The sequence below is a fragment of the Mobula hypostoma genome, chromosome 1, assembly GCF_963921235.1.
Source record: "Mobula hypostoma chromosome 1, sMobHyp1.1, whole genome shotgun sequence".
NCBI classification, from domain to species: Eukaryota; Metazoa; Chordata; class Chondrichthyes; order Myliobatiformes; family Myliobatidae; genus Mobula; species Mobula hypostoma.
In genome coordinates, this window is record NC_086097.1 from 220,255,063 (window position 1) to 220,279,796 (window position 24,734).

Here is a 24,734-nt window from a genome sequence, read left to right on the forward strand (position 1 = left end):
GACTCAGCAGAGCGATGATTCTTTTCAAACCAAGGTCAGAATCAGGTTTAATATCATTGGAATATGTCATGAAATTTGTTGTTTTGCGGCAGCGGTACATTGCAATGCATATTAATAAAGGCTATACATTACAATAAAATTATATACGTATAAATGAAATAAGTAGTACAAAGAGGGAGGGAATAAAATACAGAGGAAGTGTTCAAGCCTTCATCATCCATTCAGAAATCTAATAGCGGAGGGAAGCTGCTGCTCCTGAAATGTTGAGTGTTTGTCTCCAGTCTCCTGTACCTTTCCCTCGACAGTAGCAATGAGAAGGGGGCATGCCCTGGGTGACGGATGCTGCCTTTTTGAGGTATCTCCTTTTGAAGGCTTGCTGGATGCTGGGGAGGCTGGTGCCCATGATGAAGCCAGCTGAGTTTACAACTTTCTGCAGCTTTTTCCGATCCTTTGCAGTGGCCCCTCCGTACCAGAAGGTGATGCAACCAGTTAGAATGTGCTCCACGGTACATCTGTAGACACTATTGAGTGTCTCAACATAGAAACATAGAAAATAGGTGCAGGAGTAGGCCATTCGGCCCTTCGAGCCTGCACCGCCATTTATTATGATCATGGCTGATCCTCCAACTCAGAACCCCGCCCCAGCCTTCCCTCCATACCCCCTGACCCCCGTAGCCACAAGGGCCATATCTAACTCCCTCTTAAATATAGCCAATGAACTGGCCTCAACTGTTTGCTGTGGCAGAGAATTCCACAGATTCACCACTCTCTGTGTGAAGAAGTTTTTCCTAATCTCGGTCCTAAAAGGCTTCCCCTCTATCCTCAAATTGTGGCCCCTCGTTCTGGACTTCCCCAACATCGGGAACAATCTTCCCGCATCTAGCCTGTCCAATCCCTTTAGGATCTTATACGTTTCAATCAGATCCCCCCTCAATCTTCTAAATTCCAACGAGTACAAGCCCAGTTCATCCAGTCTTTCTTCATATGAAAGTCCTGCCATCCCAGGAATCAATCTGGTGAACCTTCTTTGTACTCCCTCTAAGGCAAGGATGTCTTTCCTCAGATTAGGGGACCAAAACTGCACACAATACTCCAGGTGTGGTCTCACCAAGGCCTTGTACAACTGCAGTAGTACCTCCCTGCTCCTGTACTCGAATCCTCTCGCTATAAATGCCAGCATACCGTTCGCCTTTTTCACCGCCTGCTGTACCTGCATGCCCACTTTCAATGACTGGTGTATAATGACACCCAGGTCTCGTTGCACCTCCCCTTTTCCTAATTGGCCACCATTCAGATAATAATCTGTTTTCCTATTTTTGCCACCAAAGTGGATAACTTCACATTTATCCACATTAAATTGCCCACTCACCCAACCTATCCAAGTCACCCTGCATCCTCTTAGCATCCTCCTCACAGCTAACACTACCACCCAGCTTCGTGTCATCCGCAAACTTGGAGATGCTGCATTTAATTCCCTCATCCAAGTCATTAATATATATTGTAAACAACTGGGGTTCCAGCACTGAGCCTTGCGGTACCCCACTAGTCACTGCCTGCCATTCTGAAAAGGTCCCGTTTATTCCCACTCTTTGCTTCCTGCCTGCTAACCAATTCTCCACCCGCACCAATACCTTACCCCCAATACCATGTGCTTTAAGTTTGCACACTAATCCCCTGTGTGGGACCTTGTCAAAAGCCTTTTGAAAATCCAAATATACCACATCCACTGGTTCTCCCCTATCCACTCTACTAGTTACATCCTCAAAAAATTCTATGAGATTCGTCAGACATGATTTTCCTTTCACAAATCCATGCTGACTTTGTCCGATCATTTCACCGCTTTCCAAATGTGCTGTTATCACATCCTTGATAACTGACTCCAGCAGTTTCCCCACCACCGACGTTAGGCTAACCGGTCTATAATTCCCCAGTTTCTCTCTCCCTCCTTTTTTAAAAAGTGGAGTCACATTAGCCACCCTCCAATCCTCAGGAATTAGTCCAGAATCTAACGAGTTTTGAAAAATTATCACTAATGCATCCACTATTTCTTGGGCTACTTCCTTAAGCACTCTAGGATGCAGACCATCTGGCCCTGGGGATTTATCTGCCTTCAATCCCTTCAATTTACCTAACACCACTTCCCTACTAACATGTATTTCGCTCAGTTCCTCCATCCCACTGGACCCTCTGTCCCCTACTATTTCTGGAAGATTATTTATGTCCTCCTTAGTGAAGACAGAACCAAAGTAATTATTCAATTGGTCTGCCATGTCCTTGCTCCCCATAATCAATTCACCTGTTTCTGTCTGCAGGGGACCTACATTTGTCTTTACCAGTCTTTTCCTTTTTACATATCTATAAAAGCTTTTACAGTCGGTTTTTATGTTCCCTGCCAATTTTCTCTCATAATCTTTTTTCCCCTTCCTAATTAAGCCCTTTGTCCTCCTCTGCTGAACTCTGAATTTCTCCCAGTCCTCAGGTGAGCCACTTTCTCTGGCTAATTTGTATGCTTCTTCTTTGGAATTGATACTATCCCTAATTTCTCTTGTCAGCCACGGGTGCACTACCTTCCTTGATTTATTCTTTTGCCAAACTGGGATGAACAATTGTTGTAGTTCATCCATGCAACCTTTAAATGCTTGCCATTGCATATCCACCGTCAATCCTTTAAGTGTCATTTGCCAGTCTATCTTAGCTAATTCACGTCTCATACCTTCAAAGTTACCCCTCTTTAAGTTCAGAACCTTTGTTTCTGAATTAACTATGTCACTCTCCATCTTAATGAAGAATTCCACCATATTATGGTCACTCTTACCCAAGGGGCCTCTCACGACAAGATCGCTAATTAACCCTTCCTCATTGCTCAAAACCCAGTCCAGAATAGCCTGCTCTCTAGTTGGTTCCTCGACATGTTGGTTCAAAAAACCATCCCGCATACATTCCAAGAAATCCTCTTCCTCAGCACCTTTACCAATTTGGTTCACCCAATCTACATGTAGATTGAAGTCACCCATTATAACTGCTGTTCCTTTATTGCACACATTTCTAATTTCCTGTTTAATACCATCTCCAACCTCACTACTACTGTTAGGGGGCCTGTACACAACTCCCACCAGTGTCTTCTGCCCCTTAGTGTTACGCAGCTCTACCCATATCGATTCCACATCTTCCCGGTTTATGTCCTTCCTTTCTATTGCGTTAATCTCTCCTTTAACCTGCAACGCCACCCCACCTCCCCTTCCTTCATGTCTATCCCTCCTGAATATTGAATATCCCTGAACGTTGAGCTCCCATCCCTGATCACCCTGGAGCCATGTCTCTGTGATCCCAACTATATCATAATCATTAATAACAATTTGCACTTTCAATTCATCCACATTATTACGAATGCTCCTTGCATTGACACACAACGCCTTCAGGCGCTCTTTGATGACCCACCTATTTTCCTCAGAATCCTAATGAAATATAGCCATTGTCTTGCCTTCGTTGTAATTGCATCAATCTGTTGGGCTCAGGATGGATCTTCAGAGATGTTGTCACCCAGGAACCTGAAACTGCTGGCCCTTTCCACTTCTGATCCCTCGATGAGGACTGGTGTGTGTTCCCTCGATTTCCTTCCGGTAGTCCACAATTGATTCCTTGCTCTTACTGACATTGAGTGTGAGGTGGTTGCTGTAATACTGCTCAGCTAGCTCCTGTACGCCATCAACACCAAATGAGATTCTGCCAACAATAGTGTCATTAGCAAATTTATAGATGGCATTTGAGTAGTACCTAGCCACACAGTCGTGGGTATAGAGAGAGTAGAGCAGTGGGATAAGCACACATCCTTAAGGTGCACCAGTGTTGATTGTTGGCAAGGAGGAGATGTCATCTGCGACCTGCATAGACTGTGGTCTCCTGGTGCCGATCTCAAGGAAGTCAAGGGAGGTACAGGGGCCCAAGGTTGGAGCTTTTTGATTAGAATAAAGGGTATGGTTGTGTTGAATGTTGAACTGTAATCAATAAACAGCAGCCTGACATATATATTGCTGTTGTCCAGGTGATCGAAGGCTGAGAGGAGAGCCAGTGAGATGGTATCTACTGTAGACCTATAGTGGCAATAGGCAAATTGCAGTGAGTCCGGGGCTCTGCTCGGGCAGGAGTTGATTCTGTTTCCTCAGGTGGATGTAATAGATTCCACAGACTACTCTGAAGATGAGCAGGCAAACTGACCCATGACTTTCCCAATATTTAACCCTTGATCAATTCGATTGAAATATAAGCGGCTTGAATTTTGTTGTTAGCCTCTAAATTACAAACGTAAGAGTCATGCTTATGTATGTTTTTCTCATTTCACTGGAACTAAGTGTCGGAAGTTCTGTACACACCTTACACCTTCACTCCGATAACCACAAAAAGCAGGATTGCCTGGTGGCCACCCATTTCAATTCTACTTCCCATTCCGACATGTCAGTCCATGGCCTGCTCTACTGCCACAAAGAGGCCACACTCAGGTTGGAGGAGCAGCACCTTATATTCTGTCTGGGTAGCCTCCAACCTGATGTCACAAATATCAATTACTCGAACTTTTAATAAATGCAACCCCCACTTCACCATTCCCCTTTCCTGTTACCCTCTCCCACCTTCTCTTCTTACCTGCCCATCACCTCCCTCTGGTGCTCTTCCCCCTTCCCTTTTTTTCCATGGTCTTCTGTCCTCTCCTATCAGACTCCCCCTTCTCCAGAGCTTTATCTCATTCACCATTCAATTTCCCAGCCCTTTATTTCACTTCCTTCCCTTCTCCCAGTTTCACCTATCACCTGCCACTTTGTAATTCTTCCGTCCCTCCCCCCACCTTGTTATTCTGACTTCACCCCTTCCTTTCCAGTCCTGATGAAGGGTCTCGGCCCAATACGTTGACTGTTTACTCTTTTCCATAGGTGCTACCTGGCCTGCTGAGTTCGTCCATTGTATCTGTGTTGCTTTGGATTTCCAGCATCTGCAGATTTTCTTGTATTTGCCTTTCACTATATTACCAACTCATTCAATGCATGAGACCAAGGAAAATTGGTACCCAGTTATCTAGTCACTATAATATTGCTGATTGTGGGGTTGGCACGGGCACTGCAAAGTACTTTAATTCATGTGAAACACTTTGCAAAGTCTTCAGGTTTCAAAAAACCACTACCATGGCTTCTGGAATCATAATGGAACAAACCGCACTTGGAGTACTGTGCTCAGTTCTGGTCACCTCACTACCGGAAGGATGTGGAAACCATAGAAAGGGTGCAGAGGAGATCTACAAAGATGTTGCCTGGATTGGGGAGCATGCCTTATGAGAATAAGTTGAGTGAACTCGGCCTTTTCTTCTTGGAGCAGTGAGGATCAGAGGTGACTTGATAGGGGTGTATAAGATGATGAGAGGCATTGATCGTGTGGATAGTCAGAGGCTTTTTCCCAGGGCTGAAATGGTTGCCACAAGAGGACACAGGTTTAAGGTGCTGGGAAGCAGGTACAGAGATGTCGGGGGTAAGTTTTTTACTCAGAAAGTGGTGAGTGCGTGGAATGGGCTGCCAGCAATGGTGGTGGAGGCGGATATGATAGGGTCTTTTAAGAGACTTTTAGATAGCTACATGGAGCTTAGTAAAATAGAGGGCTATAGGTAAGCCTAGTAATTTCTAAGGTAGGGACATGTTTGGCGCAACTCTGTGGGCCGAAGGGCCTGTAGGTTTTCTATGTTTCTAAACAAGAATTCTAACGCCTCATTTACTAAATACTCTTACTTCTTTCCGTTTTGTACCTTTACACTAATATGCAAAAATCCTATTGAACATTACCATCACAATCTGTACTAATCTCCCATACTTTATTAAAATATTCATCACAGAATGTGATAAATTAATTCAATAAATTATTAAAATGATTAAAAATAAATATTGAAAACACAATATGTAGGAAATAGTTGGACAGTTAGACAGACAGGTTATTATCTCAGTCTTGATATTCTGAATGAAAATTATACTTGAAACATTAACTTTGCTGTCCCTACAGATTCTGCATAGTACATGCTTTTGCTATTTTCTGTCTATCAGGATGTTTCCCTTGTTAGAATATAGCTGTTTCGGGTAATGCAATATACAAAAATACAAGTAGTTTCTAACCTTGAAGAGTCAGCAGGACTGTTTGGAGTAGTACACTGGGGAGTGAGGAGATAAAACATTAGTGGAAAAAAAGCATATTTCAGTCTAAATTACTGAAAACTGCATTTCAATATATAAATCAATAAAACTGGTTTATAACAAATGCTTAACACTGCCTTATTGCTTTTTCATATTGTATTGGTGCCAGTTAGAGACAAATCTGTCTTTTTGACAGGTGCATTAATGTCCTTTTTTTACATCATTTTATAGGAGCTTTACCCAAGCTCATCAAGAGATATCTATAGGTGACATTAGATAAGGAATGTACTTGAAGGAAGACGAGATAATGGCCCAGCAGGGTAAATGCATTACAACACAGTCACTGTGATTTGTATAAAAGCTATGCTAAGTGCTTAGGCTATTTGCTAAAATAAAGACCACCCCCTGCCCCCACCAATTCACAGCCTCTAAGAAGCCTAATCTCAAACAAATGCAAGTCATTCTCATGAATTTTCATTTAATAATTTCAGAACCAGGTTTATTATGAACCAGGTTCATGTGACGTGAAATTTGTTAACTTAGCAGCAGCAGTTCAATGCAATACATAATATAGCAGAGAGAGAGAAAAAAATAATAATAATGAATAAAATAAAACATAATGATAAATAAACAAGTAAATCAATTACGTATATTGAATAGATATTTTTAAATGTGCAAAAACAGAAATACTGTATACTGTATGTGAGAATGCTGTCCATGGTACATCTATAGAAGTTTTTGAGTGTATTTGTTGACATGCCAAATCTCTTCAAACTCCTAAAAAAGTATAGCCACTGTCTTGCCTTCTTTATGACAACATTGATATGTTGGGACCAGGTTAGATTCTTCCAAAATATAAAGAATCAAATTTAAATTAAATACAATCTTTGCCATATGGTACTGAGGAAACAAAGGCTCCTTCTGAAACCTCTAAGTTGTCCTTGGCAAAATTTTAAGGCACTATTCTTTTCATTCCTGTTTTCAAATACTTCCACAGCCTTGCCCCTCCCCATCTTTAATCTCCTCAGCCCTAAAACCCTCAAGTGATAACTATGGTTTTCCAATTCTGGCCTTTTGATTACCTTCAGATTTTATTACTACAACCCTTGATAGCAGGGCCTTCGATTATCAAGGGCCTAAACACCTAAACTCTAGATTTTCCTCCTTTCACACTTCTGTCTCTCCATAACCTCCTTGTTCCTTAACTACTCTGTAAAACGCTTTAAAAATCATCTCTTTGACCAAGCTTTGAGTCGTATGTCCTTATACATCCTGAAGTGGGTTGGAATCAAATTATGTTTAATTATACTACTGTGAAGTGCCTTGCCATGCTTTGGTAGAATAGAGGCATTATCTTAAGTTATAATTGTCACAGTTATTGTCATTTCTCTATTTATCTCATTGTGCCCATATAGTTCCTGTCATCAAGCAATGGCCTCGGTGCATGCCTCTGGTAGTTAATGCTATCAGATTAGAGTACAAAACACAGGGACAGAGAAAATATCACATATCATATACCTTCAGCATCTGTAATCAAAAAGCATGACCAACATTAATTATCTGATAGAGCAAAATTTATGAAGTTCAAGAATATTTGTGATGTGTCTTGTACATGTAAACGCTCAACAGAATTATGCCCCAGCACAGGAGACAAGGTCACTGGGGAGAGTGGAAAGGACAGGATGATTGAATTTTTGGTGCATCACTACTGCCAAGGATTACTGATTAACCTTCTGAAGACAGCTGTGAGCACTTCAGCTGAAAGATAATAAAATCTTTAAAAGTATACATTTTTTCGTTACCTTACTACACTTGTCAATTATATTGAAAATAGGTAAAAGGCAGTTTGACTGACTCAGATAGTTGGAGCCTGGTGATTAAATATCACAGGATTATGTCCAAAAAGAGTAGGCATGATCATATACATGCTGCTTTCCTAAAGATATTACCACCTGTTTCCTCGTAAAATATGAGCAATTAATAACTTTTTGCTCACTTTGAAATGGGATTCAACATCCTTCAGATATTATTTCCCAGCATTTATCTAGCTCTCATGAGGACTTGTGGACCATTCCATAGAATGCTATTAGTGTTTATGATAATAGCTGTTACAAATAATTTTGTAACAACAGAAGCCTGATTTGAAGGATTAGAGCAAAGAATTCAGGTTTGATTCAGGGAGTAAGGTGTACTCATGGAGGAAGATAAAGGGAGTTTGGTGGAGGGCAGATTTTACAAAGGTGGAGTTGTCTTGTTTTCACCAAGACAAATGTAATACCAAAATTGAAGAGGGGTGAAGACCCATGGAGTGAAAAACGTTAATGAGAAAAAATACAATATGGAAACCAGGTAAAGAAACATAGAAATCTGCAGCACATTACAGGCCCTTCGGCCCAGAATGTTGTGCCGACCATGTAACCTACTCCAGAAACAGCCTGGAATTTCCCGAGCACATAGCCCTCTATTTTTCTAAGCTTCATGTACTGATCTAAGAGTCTCCTAAAAGACCCTATTGTACCTGCTATTACCACTGTCACAGGCAGTGCATTCCACTCTCCCACCACTCTCTGTGTGAAAAACTTACCTCTGACATCCCCCTTTACCTACTTCCAAGCACCTCAAAACTATGGCCCCTCGTGTTAGCCATTTCCGCCCTGGGAAAAAGCCGCTGACTATCTGCACGATCAGTGCCTCTCATCATCTTATACACCTCTATCAGGTCACCTCTCATCCTCTGTCACTCCAAGGAGAAAAGGCCAAATTCACCCAAACTGTTCTCATAAGGCATAAAATTAACCTGGGACTTCCATGTAATACTCAGAATCATTGTCACTGTCAGAAGCACCACCTTTCAGGTATGTTGCTAAAAGGAGCCCGATCTACTCTCTTTGGGGATAAAAGATCCCATAGTAGTATTCAATCAGGAGCAGAAAATATTTCCCAGTGTCCAATCAACATCACAGAAATCAGATCATTTGGGGGCCTTATTCTGGTCAGAGTCATACATTGCAATTACAACTGGTCTTCAATAATACCTCCTGAAGAAGGGGCTCGGCCCAAAACATTGACTGTTTATTTATTTCCATAGGTGCTACCAGACCTGCTGAGTTCCTCCAGCATTTTGTGTGTGTTGCTTCTATAATACTTCATTAGTTGTCTTTTGGAGGATATGGGAGTTGTGAAAATTTCTATATCAATGAAAAACATGTTTTAATAACCTTGCTGCATTTACTGAAGTTCATTTTCGTAAAATGCATCACAAAACATATCTTTCTGCTTGCCTGCTAGTGAGTTTACTGTAAATTTACTATTGATTAATTTCTGCGCTGTTAACCTGGTAACTCAGTGACTGTAAGCTATATTCGGGAGAAGATGGCGGCGCGACGACAGCCTCTCCGGTGATGAATATCTGTTATCTGTCAAGTAGGGGACCGTGCACAATCCTGATTTGATGGAGACAGCGGAACATCTGGAAAACTTCTGAAATGTCTGCTTTGCTACCACTGCTACTGTGTGGTAACCGGAATCTCTGGAGCTGAAGGCCTCAAAATCCTTGGCTTTGCGTGTTTCAGCGCCCGGGGAGAGGTCGAAGGCGCTCAGCAGAGGATGGTACTCAGGAGACTGTATCGGAGAGGCTGCTTGGAAGCTCAGAGTTTTCGGATGGATGGACTCAGGGTCAGCTGTGGTTGGCTGTTTCCAAGGTATCGGCAAATTGACGGTGCCTGGAGGTTTATGGCAGGGAGTTTCTCCCTTTTGCCGCCTGCTATCGGGGACTCGGGAGTCGATCGACTCGGGGACTTCGAGACTTTTTTTTTACTGTGCCTATGGACTGTTCATCAAATTATGGTATTGCTTTGCACTGCTGTAACTATATAGTATAATTATGTGGTTTTGTCAGTGTTAGTCTTGTTTTCTGTGATATCACGCCGGAGAAACATTGTATCATTTCTTAATGCATGTATGCATTTCTAAATGACAATAAAAGAGGACTGAGTGTTCTTATAATGTAAGCAGGAAACAGCATCGCTGTCATAATATTTTAAATGACTATAGTGACATAAGAGACTGCATATACTGGAATCTGGAGCAACATACAATCTGCTGGACATATGGAGGTTTGTGCTTTAGTGGGAGACGTAGGTGTCAGAAGCCAATGGCACTGGCACCCTGCTAGGGCCAGAATAAAAGTGGTTTAGAAAGATCTGCAACCAATGAAAGAGAAAATTAGCTTGCAGCATTTGCAAATGTTCTGTAGTAAGCTTCCAAAACAAAAGGGATGCTGCTATTACCATTGTTAAAGAATACCCTGCAGCTAAAGTCATTAAGCTTTGCTAATACTCTAAAGGCCCATTCAGATCTGCTCAAGTCCACTTCTTCGGAATGTGTGCTGTTTGTTTACATGTAGCATTGTATGGTATTGGCACCAAGATCACCACCATTACTATGGAAAAGAGCTGAGCAACATCTGTGCTATCTAGTAGTGATCATTATGCTGAAAAAAATCATTCCACTTCCTGATAATCAGAGGGCCAAAGGAAGGTGTGTGGGAGGAGTATTTGGTGCAGGTAAAAAAAGATGCAAATGTGGCAGGTGGCAGGGGAAAGGGGGAAATGGCAAAGCAAAAGAGTTTCAGGGGAGTTTGAGCGTAGAAGGTTGAGGGGGGACTAGATAGATGTATTTAAAACTATGAGAGGGATAGATAGAGTTGAGGTGGATAGGCTTTTCCATTGAGAGTGGGGAGATTCAAACAAGAGGACATGAGTTGAGAGTTAGGGGGCAAAAGTTTAGGGGTAACATGAGGGGGAACTTCTTTACTCAGAGAGTGGTAGCTGTGTGGAACGAGCTTCCAGCAGAAGTGGTAGAGGCAGGGTCGATATTGTCATTTAAAGTTAAATTGGATAGCTAGATGGACAGGAAAGGAATGGAGGGTTATGGGCTGAGTGCAGGTCGGTGGGACTAGGTGAGAGTAAGCATTCAGCACGGACTAGAAGGGCCGAGATGGCCTGTTTCCGTGCTGTAATTGTTATATGGTTATATGGAGGCAGAGATTGATAGTGAAGATGGGAGCAAGGACAAAGCAGGCAAGCCTGGGGGGGTGGGGCAGTGTGTGTGTGTGTGTGTTTCTCTGGTTGGCTGGCAGAGACTAGTGCAGTTCTGCAGTGGAGTGGAGTTGGGACTGATGCTTTTCACATTATATGTCAATGATTTGGATGATGGAATTAATAGCTTTGTGGCCAAGTTTGCAGACACCAAGATAGGTGGAGGGGCAGTGTTGAGGAAGCAGGGAGCCTGCAGGAGGACTTAGACAGATTAGGAAAATGGGCAAAGCAGTGGCAGACGGATTACAGTGTAGGGAAGTGTATGATCGTGTACTTTGGTAGAAGGAATAAAGACGTAGTCTATTTTTTAAAAGGGAAGGAAATTCAGAAATCAGAGACGCAAAGAGACAAAAAAGTCTTCGTGCAGGATTCCTTAAAAGCTAACTTGCAGGTTGGGTTGATGGTAAGAAAGGAAATGCAATGTTAGCATTCATTTTGAGAGGACGAGAATACAAAAGCGATAATGTAATGCCAAGGCTTTATAAGGCACTGGTCAGACCACACTTGGAGTATTGTGAGCAGTTTTAAAACCAACAGAAAGCAACTAAGACAAACAATAAGGAGAGAAAAGATGAAACATGAAGGCAGATGAGCCAATAATATACAAGAAGACACCAATGTTTTTTCAGATATATAAAGAGTAAAATAGAGTGTATAGTTATCGGACCACTGTAAAATGATGCTGGAGTGGCAGTAATGGGGGACAAAGAAATAGCAGATGAACTCTGCAAGTATTTTGCATCAGTTTTCACTGTGGAAGATACCAGCAGCATGCTAGAAATTCGAGAGTGTTGGGGCAGAAGTGAGTGTAGTTGCTATTATTAATGAGAAGGTGCTTGGGAAGCTTAAAGATCTTAAGTTAGATAAGTCACCTGGACCAGATGGACTACACTCTAAGGTTCTGAAAGAGATAGCTGAAGAAATTGTGTATGCATTAGTAGTGATCTTTCGTGAATGACTAGATTCTGGAATGGTTCTAGAGGGCTGGAATATTGTAATGCCACTCCACTCTTAAGAAGGGAGGGAGACAAAAGCCATGAAATTATAGGCCAGTTCACCTGACCTTAGTAGTTGGTGAGATGCTGACGTCCATTATTAAAGGCAAGGTTTCAGGGTGCTTGGAGGCACATGATAATAAAGGCTGAAAGTCAACATGGTTTCCTTAAGGAGAAATCTTGCCTGACATATCTGTTGGAGTTCTTTGAGGAAATAGCAGGTAGGATAGACAAAGGCCTCATCTCTGTTCTAAAGGTACATCCTTCTATTCTGAGGATCTGCCCTCTGGTCCTAGACTCCCCCAGTATAGGAGACATCCTCTTCACATTCACTCTATCTAGACCGTCAGTATTCAGTAGGTTTCAGTGAAATCCCCCCAAACTCCAGCGAGTACAACTGTCTGAGGCAGGCCCTCTTACATACTTTTTTTTTGCTTTTATGCTCTCTTTGACTTCCCTTGCCAGTCATGGTTGCATCATTCTCCCTTAGGATGCTTCTTCTTTGGGACGAGTCTATCCTGTGTGTTCTATATTACTTCCAGAAACTCCAGCCATTGCTGTTCTGCTGTCAGCCCTGCTAGTATCCCCTTCCAATTAACATTGGTCACTCCTTTCTCACGCCTTTGTAGTTCCTGCTACTCCACTATAATACTGATATATCTGATTTTAGTTCCTCCCTCTCAAACAGTGTATTTCTTTCCTTATATTTTGACCACTGTCTCCTAAGGGTTCTTTTTCCTTAAGCTCCCTAATCAAATCTGATTCAGCCTATTTCCTAAAATATTGGTGACAACAGAAACACTGCTGCAAAAGAAAATCAACGTTGAAAGTCCCAAGGACACAGTAAAGATGGCTCTTAGATCGTTCCTCACAGATAACCTGATGATCCCCCCGCCAGCCACTAGGAGAAAGCAGCAGAGTCTCCCAAGAATCTAGACTGTTTGAAGTCCATAATAATTAACACCTCTGTAAAGAAGGTCATTCACACAGGAGCCATCTTTTCTCCAGTATAATTTCTTAGTTGGATATCTGCAGGCTTCAGTTCAGTACCTTCGAAATGCCATTCAAACACCCAAGCTGATGTCCAATTCCATTTTAATTAATTTTTTGTTTGCTTCTGGTGCAAGCCATATTGCTTGTCTACGGTTAGTTTTCACATTGTAAATCTCAAGGCTAGCCAGTCACTCTTGTCGTTACCTGATTTTTCATCAACAGTATGCATATTAGTGCTCTTTTTGAAACTGCAACTTGAATTTTTCTCTTTTTTTTCTCATCCCTATGAAGTCCATTATTTATTGTCAGCCTGACGTGCACTTTGTTGCATTTTCTGCAATTTTCACCTTTGAACTTGCATTGATCTCCAAGCCCCTGCCACAACAGTAACACAATTTATTCGGGCAGGCAGATTTCTGTTCAGATGTTCCTCTTTTGTTCATGCTCACTTTCAATACGGACTGCAACTCAGTTATGTCTCCAGTTGCTGTTTCCATTGATAGGGTGATTTCAACTGCTCTTTTAAGTGTGTATTTGCTTCAGTTAAGAACCTCTTTTGAATGCTTTCTTGCAAGATTCCACAAACTAAATGATTTCTCAGTGCTTCATTAAGCCCATCACTGAACAGAAAATGCTTGGACATTTCTTCTGTTCTGCCACATAAGCTGAAATGAACTTCTCTTCCTTTTGATTCCGCTGATCAAACCTAAAATGTTCTTTAATCATCAGTGGTTTTGGTCCTAAGTGTTCCTGCATTATGTTCACCATATTAGCAAAGCTATTTTGGCTGATTTATTTGGAAAAGTTAAACTTTTAAGCAAACTGCTTGCTTTTCCACCTATTACACTCAGCAACACTGGCACTTGCTTTTCATTGGCTATTTCATTTACTTCAAAATACTGCTCAATTCATTCAGTATACATCATCCAGTTATCTGTTGCATTATCGAACATGTCTGTCTTTCCAAAGTAGCTAGCTATTTCTGCTTTTTTTCCCCTTTATTATTATTATCACCCACTACTCACTGTTATGAACCCATGAATTTTGTCTATTTTCTGCCTTTTCTTTTCAACTTGACTGTCTTTCTCCCTTTCTGAAGAAACACATGCTGGGCTTTTTTTAAAACTTGAATGTCCTTCTCAGTCCCCTTGCAAAGAAAAAGTACATACTGCATTTCAACAGGTAGATAGTCATCTCAGGTTTGGTTTAAATTATCCTCATCACCACTGTTATGTTTTGTAACTCCAGAAACTAATTGGAAAAAAAAACACAGGAGCCGGAGATACGTGCTTCTATTTCATTTGACTCTAGTGAGGTATGCACATATTTAAGGCATCCGTTTGTCTTGCGAGACCATGGATCTGTGCCTGGAGAGTCTTCGCTCTCCAGGGCACAGGCCTGGGCAAGGTTGTATGGAAGACCAGCAGTTGCCCATGCTGCAAGTCTCCCCTCTCCACGCCACCAATGTTGTCCAAGGGAAGGGCAGTAGGACCCATACAGCTTGGCACCAGTGTCATTGCAGAGCAATGTGTGATTAAGTGCCTTGAGGACAGAACATGTTCCCTCGGCTGGGGCTCAAACATGACCTTCAGGTCGCTAGTCCAATGCCTTAACCACTTGGCCACGTTCCCACACATGCACATATGATTTGGTGGCATAATGATGGATGCCATTCGTGTACTTCTTACATATAACCTGTAATGAATTTTGTAAACAATGAAGGATGCTTAATCAAACAATATATTTACAGTAGTACTCAAATAAAATATTACTGAGATATTAAATACACTACACTAAACATGGCCTTTTTTGACCTCACATAAAACACTGTCCTTAAATAAGCATGAAACTTAAATATCTTCCAATTATGGGCTCCCCACAGAAAAAAATTATTATTTATCTCCGACATGAATGCATGGAAGCCATTATCAAAACTATTCTACCCATAATTGACTCAATCTCAGTGAAAACTGCTATGAAATAATGCTGCATCATTGCCCTGGACATTTGCAGAATAGATCTAAATAGTTGAAGGCTTTCAAACACAGGACAATGTTTCCTGTCCTCCTGTAAGCTTCTGAAACATGCACCACCTCAAAATAATGATGAAACATCACCAACATGAAATCATCCAAATCCACTGCAAGATAAGCAAACCAATGTCAATCTTCACCCAGGCTAACATCCCTAATACTGAGATATTGATTAGATTCAATCAGTTCCAGTGGGCAGTCTATATCATCTACACACCTGACCTCAGATCACCAAAACAGTTTGTTGACTCTAAGCTCTATCATGACAATGGTAGACATAGAAATGGGTTCAAATATTTTCTCAAAAACTCATTAGAGATAGTGGAATATCCCCACTGACACCTGGGAAATCCGAGCTCATGACCTTTGAAAATGGAGAAAGAGCTTTTGGGATGGTATTGAAAGCCCCACATCCATTTTTAGAACGCACAGTAGCTCAGTGCAAAGAAGAAAGGGAGTGCACCACCTCCCAAACCTCCCACCTACCCATTTTGGTAAGCACTTTCTGCCCCACCAGTGGCACAGTCATTGCATCCAATATTGGCCACAGCACCTGCTCAGAAACCTAAGAACTGGAAAGAAAAACTGCAGAGCAAAAATAAATAGGGAATGACTGGTTATTGGTAAAGTTGTGCTAAAGATAAATGATCCATAGAACAAACGGGAGTTTAATTCCTCATGGTTAATGATGGATGAGGTCATAGCCTCCTGATACTTCATTTCCCACCTACTTCCAAAACACACTTTGGTTCCAACAGTCACTGGTTAGACAAATAACTTCCACCAAATCCTTTCGGTCCTTGGTAGTTCTCTCCTCAGACATTCTCTTTCATTCTACATCCTTCCTACTGTCTGAGCAAGTTTTCTTGTCCCACAATAGCCACAAAACCTCAATAAACCATCACCACTGTCTTCAGACATGAGCATCTTATATTATTGGTCTTAAATGTTGATACATAATTTCTGGAACACATTTTCCTGGCATTCCCAAATGAGAGAATAAGAGCCCATCTCTACTCACCATTAGGTTACATTTTCAGATTCACTAAAATTCCCAGGCATGGCTACCCTTGAAATCAATGTGACATTGCCTCATCCATATGTAGTCTCCAACATCCCATGAGCAAAGCCATCCACTTATTACCACCAAAGCTAAAATGTTTCATGGCGGAAAAGAACTGTTTAAATAGATTTCAGTTTAATTTTGCAACAAACACATAATTGTGTTCAAAAAAATGTTGTCCTCAAAAGAGAAGGGAATTAACAAATGGTGTGACCAACACTATACCTTTCAATGTCATGGAAGGGGCTGGATAGTCCATCCTTCAGTGCTGTTTTCTTGCAGCTTTTGCAAAGAGTGGAAACAAGGAACCTTTCACAGATCAATTACTCATTGACCCACATGCTCCTGTAAGTGGCTCTTCTGGGAGCTACTACACAATAGATTCAATACTTTGATGCAGCGCTATTTTGCTGACATTATGAGAGTTAATAAAACTCATTATCAGCGAGCCTCTCAGCTGCTTTGGAGCTGGGGACATTATGTTAATTTACTTCATCAACTGTTCTTTATTTCTAGTTATCGCATGGAAAAGAAATCAGTATTGCTTGTTCCGTATAAAATTGGAGTTGAATGCAAAGTAAATCTGGTCTTTTTGTCCTACTGTATCTTTATCAATATAAATAGCTATTCAAATAAACTAAAGGTTTTTAAAGTATTAATAAATCTTCTAATCATAAATTCACCAATTCAATTACATTATATTTCATATTACAGTTAACATTTCTTTCTTTAATTTAATCATTCTGCCTTTCTGGACTCATGTTCTATGTGTAACAGCCAACTAACTAGAGTACAGACACACAACCAAATATTCTTCTCTCTCCACTGTTTTTGAAGATGCACATCTTAACTCAATCCTACAGAAAAAGCCTGGAGCCCATAAACACCCATCCCCCACTTGCCCCACTGTTGTCAAAACTCCAATTACATTATCTAAATGACAATGTTTCTTACTTGCATTGCAACCATCAGAATGACCATTAACTGTGTGGTGGTTTCAATGTATCCCTCAGTTCATTCTGCAACAGAATAATTGGAAGTCCTGAGCCAGTTTTACTTTTTTAATGACGATATTTATCTCAAAATCAGCTTATATAGTCAGTTTTTATTGTTAAGTGCTCCATTTGTAGTGTTCTGATGGTGGGGCTGGAAAATGATCTCGGGGCTCTTCTTAACCCAAGTTCTAGGTTTTAATTGCCTGCCTTAAGTCTCAGTGAACTGTCTCAGAGAAATCTGATCTAATTTATAGTCAATGGAATAACTAGAACAAAAGACCTCCAATTAACTTTTTCTTGTATAAATTAATCCACTTATGTTTTATGAATATATTTAAAACCTCTTTTGATGGATTTCTGTTTGGAGTAAACTACTCCACCTTTACTATTAACTGTTGCCAATATCAACTTTTTTATTAGAACATGAATCATTCTTATTTCTTTAGCAATTTTAATCATCTTACTCTGAAGCACAACAAACTCCATGATTACAATCAACCCTTCTCAGGAAAAATTAGGAAAAGTTGTTTCTGGAAATTATATATCTGCCTACGTTTTGTGCTCTTGCGTAATTTAATTACTTTTCACCTTGGTGAGTTTTGAGTCTTTCTTTCTCCATTGATGAAATTTTAACCAGGTTTGAAGCCTGTCAAAACCTCAAACTCATAGATTTTCTGTAACATTCTACAGCAATTAAATTCCAAAAATATTTGACGTGAAAACATTTAATTTAATGTGGAGTCAGAAAATTTTAGTTTCCTCTTTAAGTCACACTTTTTGTTGCAATTTATTTTATTCATTAACAGATCCCATATGTAACTCATGTAGAAGGGATACAGATTAAAATATTTTGAGTACACTTCCAGAAGAGGTCACCAACAGCAATCAGTGCTGAGAAACTATAAAGATTGCATTTTCCTTAATTCAACAGACCTGAAGTTCAGAATTGGACATTCCTACTTGTATGGAGATACTTTTATTAAATGCTTTTAACAGTTTCCACATAGTGGATGACAATGACTAACAGGTGCGGCAACATCTATTGCCCTATGCTTTGCACAACAGCTGGCCAATCCAACTGTAAGCTGGCCCTCAGAGAGCTTTCCTGTTACTTCTGGTGTTTAATTACAGACATATGCGCTTAGATCCTGTACCTGCCAGGTTCAGCACAAGTAGATCATCTCTCATCCAAGGGTTGACATAACCTTGGCTTGAATTGATCCTTGATTAAGAAGTTAGAAATCATATATTTTTTGAATTGTTTTAGACTAACTTGGAAAAAAAGGATTTATTTTTAAGGAATGCTGAATATGCAAATTAATATAATCTACAAATTATCTATTAGTTTTAGTTATCAGGTTAAAGTTGTGTCACCTATAAATGTAGTTTATTGTACAATGAAACGATTGTATTTACATTCAATATTTTATCCATTTTCTCTTTAAGGTTACATAAATTTAACTTTTTTAATAGGGGTCTGTTTGGAGAATATTAATCTCTCAAAGGTAATGCAAATCTCCTCCCTGTACAATAGTGATTTTCAACAAAATGCCTCTTCTTCATTTCCAATAATATATTCCAACAGGAAATGTTTGCTGTTGAATACAATATATAGACTATCAAGCTCTCTATCTACTTTGGCTGAAATACTTTTGCCTTCTGTGAGCTGTGGGCTGAAGCAATAGCCTGTCCGCAGTCTACCCATTAATCATTTGCTGACTCACAATCCTGTCCACACAGAGGAAAGCAGCATACATGTGTGCAGCTGCTCCTGCCCCATCATACTGGACCCATCCTTCTGTTATTTAACTACAGCGCTAGTTCTGTTTCCAGTTAATAATAATTAAAATACAATTGTTAATCAAATATTGTACCTGTTCCTAAATTCACCTTTCCTGAAGTTCCAGATCCTTGTGGAACAATCATTCATCCATATCCAATCCATTTGCAACATTGTCACTGAAACTCCTACCTCGTCTTACTCTGTACATATTGGCACCACCACCCCACTTTACTCAGTTCACCCAACCCTCCCAATCATCTACTATTCTTCTATCTCACCTGCATCCTTAAATCCTTTAAACGTTGCCTTTTGTCAACGTTTGTGACAAATCCCGACTATTAGTGGCCAAAGTTTCAGCTACACAAAGCACTCACCTCAGTTTCTCTCCATTATGTTCACCACAAACCTTCCTGAAGTCAATGGCCAGCTCGTTTGTTTTGCTGACAAAGGTTGTTGTCATGACACCATGCCACTAGGCTGTCTTTCTCCTTACTATGCTCTAACTCGTTATTATTTGAGATCTGGCCCACCACGGTCTTCTCATCCACAAATGTGTAGGCGCAGTTGGATTAGAATCTGGCCACACACTCATGACGGTGAAGGGCATAGAGCAGTCTGCAGAGGATCTAGGTTTGAGGATAATCGTGGCAGAGGTGTTGCTGCCTATCCTTACTGATTGCAGTCTGTTGGTCAGGAAGACAAGAATCCAGTTACAGGTCTAGGAGTTCAGAGGTGAGTTTGCTTGGAATTATAGTATTTGGAGCAAAGCTGCAATCAAAAAACTGCAGATGTAGATGTCATTACTGTCTAGGTGCTCCAGAGATGAGTGTAAGGCCATAGAGATGGCATCTGCCATTGACCTCCATTTGTGGTAGGCAAAATTGCAGTGGGTCGAGGTTGCCTGTGTTGTCAATTTAATATTTAAGTAATCTTCTATATATACTGTTTGACTAAGCATTCTTGTTTGTTTAAATAATTCATTTCAGGTTATATGTATAAATATGTGAATTGCATATGTCATCATGCTATCACATGATACATGTACGCCTCACTTAAAGTAAACCCAAAGTTAGACCCACATTTCAGACTCCTGTGTTTTCCTTTCAATTAGTTTATGTTACAGAACATAACAGACTGGAAGGTTGGACATGATATGTGTCAATGCAGTTACAGGAAGAACATACAAACTCCTTACAGGCAGCATCAGAGGCAAGGACTGAACAAGCATCAATTGAGCTGTGAGACAACTGTGATGGTTTTCCTTTAATGGAATAACATTTGATATGATTATGATGGGACCATACAGATGAAAATATTCTGGAATCAGGATTCAGAAATATAATATCCAAAATTGTGGATGACACCAAAGTGGCAAAATGGTTAACATAAAAGAGAAAAGTGATGCAAAAACATGGCGCTCTGGTGGTGAAAATTAAACTAAAGTTCAATGTGGGTAACCGTCAGATAATGTACCTGTCTCAAGGAATATGAGGGAACAAAAGTCTGAGGGATAGAAGGAAAAATAGGTAGCCAAAGGTGATGCAAAATGTTTACCAACAAGTTATAATGTGGCAAATACAGCAGCCAATTTGTACACAGCAAGCTCCTATAAAAAGTAATTACCTGTGATAATTACCTGGTAGTTGATCAATTGTAGATAAATATTTGCTGATGTGCCCAGAATAATGCCACTAAACAGAAAAAAAAGAACCTGGATTTATTTTGATATGCTACACCCTCAAAATGAGAATTAATTATACTTTGCAGCAAATTTTGCTTCATAGTCTTATCCGATGGATCAACGGCAGACTAAGTTCAGTACAGACTGCTGTCAAGAGAGGCTACATCATACTCCCAACACTTTTCTCAGTCCATGTTGCACACCTCCAGCAAACATCCAGCTGGAATGGAACTGATCTACAAGACCAATGAAAAACACTTCAATCATTTTTAAAATTTATTTATTGACATACAGTGCGGAATAGGTTCTTCTAGCAACTGCCAATTTAACTCTAGCCTAATCACAGTACAATTTATAATGACCAATTAACCTATCAAGCGGTATATTTTGGGACTATGAGTGGAAACCAAAGCACATGGAGGAAACCTGCATGGTCATGGGGAGAACTTACAGACAGCAGTGGGAATTGAACCTGGGTCACTGGTACTGTAAAGCATTGTGCTAACCACTATGCTACCATGCCACCTAAAGAAATCTACTTGCTTTCCATTCCAAAATCAACGTCACCCCAACTTCAGTCACCAAATTCTAATATGCAGAAGACACTTGCCTACAGGTGTAATTGAAGGGTAAGCTCCAAGGCCCTAAGCTTCATGGTTGCCTCGATCATTTCCTCATATAAGTAACATGTGACATCCCCAAAACAAAAATCCTCTATCAGCCTAATCCTACTAAACAATATCGCTGTCCAAAAATGAAAGTCTACATCAAGACTCTGGCATATGTTCACTGCTTCCCCTGTACTGGTGGTCACCTTTAAACATCGGGACAAATATCGATTAATAATTTCACCATCTCGGTTGTGTATTTAATATTTCAGTAGTATTTGTGAGTCCTATAAACAGTCTGCACCAACCCTTCAGGGCTGCCCGAGGAAAACAGTGTTTTATTGTTAATTTCTATATATCCCTAAAGTTCAAGAACTCAAGCTCATGATCAATGAGATAGCAGTGATCTTTGTGGTTCTGTGCTTTTCTAGGACTAGCAGCACCTCAAAGCTTTCAAAAGATACATCAACGGTCTCTCTGCAAAATTCTCCAAACTCATTAAAAGATCGACTGACTCACCTCAGTGTCTTTTATCAGTTCACTCATTCAGCTATGTTGGGTAGGCCACAGCATTTGCATGTCCAACACCAGACCCCTGGAATTAGACATTATTATTATCCCAGTAAGAGGTTACCAGATGTAGAGAGGAAATTATTTAAGGATGTTTTCAAAGCCTCTGAAAACCGAACAGCTGGAAATGCATGACTCCCATCTACTCAGAGACAGGGCATTTCCAATACCATTACAATCCTGTCTTCATGGAGCACCCAGGATGCCCAGTGTAAGCAGCATAAGTTATGCACAATCTTCTAAATTGCCAGCACCTCTCTCCATGGATCACATTCTCAGAACCTACCGAATCGGAGAAGAAGCAAGTCTTCCTCAGTCCCAAGGGACTGTCTAAGAAGGAGGTTACTAAACACCACTACCACATACAGATACTTGCAGGGAGATTGGTCATTGTAGTGATCTGCACATAATTGCACAGTCTCAAAAATACAAAGAAAATCAGTTTTGTTTAAATTTTTCTGAAGCCCATTTGATAAAATTCCAGCATGTAGTTCACAACTAGAACTTCCATGCCACTCGGTGAGTTTAGATAACAGTTGTTCAAATATAAGACACAAGGCACTGCAGATGCTGGAAGCCTGGAGCAATACACATGATGTGCTGCAGGAGCTCAGCAGCCAGGTGTTAGGTAAGATCAGGTGAGGGGGAAGGTGGGTAGGTGGGAGACACTGTGAAAAATGTTTGCCTGAATGGATTGACGGGGTCTGGGAGCTGACAAGCTGATTAGTAAGAGAACTATCTGCAGTTCAATAAAAGGAAGTGGGCACCAAGGTAAGGTTTGGTCTTACCTGAATGAGAGTTCGGAGAAGGCAGTGGATTTTTTTTCAGTGAATGATCTCTGCAGTGTTTCCTGGTAAAGAGATATGAATATCATACTCAAAAGTTCTGTTATCTCGGGCACGATTCCCCATACCCTTCACCTCCTGTGTGGAAAAATTTCACCCTTTGGTCCCCTTTAAATCTTTCCCTTCTTACCTTAATAAAATTCCCTTTTATTTTAGACTCCCCATGCCCTTTCCAGCGATATTTAACAGATAATAATTGGGAATGGGCACACTCACCATATGTTGTCTGCACTACACCAACTGGATTAGTGTCTCTTTCTTGATCAATGAGGCCCTAATCCAATTAGTGTAGCATACACAACATATGACATTGACCCTTTGAATCATCAGTGAGAATGGCCTTATATTTGTACGGTATATTAGCATATTTAACAGCCCCCCCCCCGCCAATCAAGGGGAAGTTAGGCAGTCTCTGAGCATTTCCATCATTACTTTTTTATGGCTCACTGACTTAAGTTCCAAATCAATAATTTGAGCAGAGGTGCTGGTAATGCCCTCAGTGGCTTATTAGTTGACTAATATGAGTATCTCATATTGTGTTTCAACATGTGAACAAAAAAAAAGGTAAATTAAGGTTGATTTTGCCTCCAAGAACTGATGAGATAATTACACCTGTTGTTTTTGTCCTGGGGAAGTCAGGCCATATAACTTGTTTATTATGATTTATAAAAAGAAATGACCTACACATGAGCTGTGCAAGATAAAAATTAACCCTCAGAGAAATAACTTGGCTAGAACTCTTCACACTGATTTTTACCATCACATACAATGACAAAATTGTAGTGATAAATATTTATGTGCTTTAAACACAAATATATACTATAGTTAATTTTTAAAGCAGTTACTGTTGAATTCTGCAGTATAGTAGTACAAAATGTTTCAAAAGGTGGATATTTAATGGAAAGTTATCTATTATTTAGCTCTTTCATGACTGGTATTTCTGGTTTTCTACATATATCTGGTATTTTACAGAAGAGCATTTATATTTAATGCTTGGAGCTGTTTAAATGCACATAATGAAGTATTTACATTCTGCTAGCCCTGAACATAATGTGCATGAAATGGGAATGTAATTTGCTCCTCATTTCATCACCAATTTCTATTGTTACGTTCCTTTTCATCAGCAGGACTCCATGCATGGAATGTGTCCCTAAGAAGGATATGCCTGGCAAAAAAACACTGAAATCTTCAAAGAAGCAGTTGGATATTGTGCTGGGAGATCATGATGTTTTATGCATTGGAATGATCACTGAATTCTACCACGCTCTGTATTAAAACTATAATCAATTTTGCCTTTTCAACCTTTTGCTTGTGGTACCATTTTGTGTGATTTTGACCTTAATTTCCTCCCCCTTCCCTTCCTTCTCCTCAACTTCAAAATTGTTTTGACAGTTTTAATCACTTTAATAAGTCTCATCCAGTGCTCATCTTTAGAGCACTACTCATTCTTTCCTTTCCCCCGTAGTTGTCATAATATAATATTACACTAATGCCATGGTCACATCCAGTGTAGCAGAGGTGCTCCATTCCAAAGTTCAAAATAAATTTATTGTCAAAGTACATATATGTCACCTTATGCAACCTTGAGATTCATTTTTTTCAGGCATTCACTAAATTCAAAGAAACACAATAGAGTCAATGGAAAACCTCACACATCAAGACAGACAAACAACCAGTGTGCAAAAGACAACAAACTGTGCAAATACAAAAAGAAAAATAAACAAAATAATAATTATAAATAAATGGTAAATATAGAGAACATAAGTTGAATGAACAGTCCTTGAAAGTGATTCCACAGGTGGTGAGAACAGTTTGGTGTTGGGGTGAGTGAAGCTGAGTGACGTTATCTCCCCTGGTTCAGGAGTCTGATGGCTGAGGGGTAAATAAGTGTTCCTGAACCTGGTGGTA

The 24,734-nt window shown here is 40.3% G+C and overlaps 1 long non-coding RNA gene across 1 annotated transcript in view; it reads left to right on the forward strand.

Moving 5' to 3' along the window:
- LOC134355191 (uncharacterized) overlaps positions 1-24,305 on the forward strand; it is an 81,126-nt gene extending 56,821 nt beyond the window's left edge. The window contains exon 3 of the long non-coding RNA XR_010019976.1: positions 23,951-24,305. This is a non-coding gene — a long non-coding RNA (uncharacterized LOC134355191). The remainder of the gene's footprint in view (positions 1-23,950) is intronic.
- Positions 24,306-24,734: the final 429 nt, after the last annotated feature.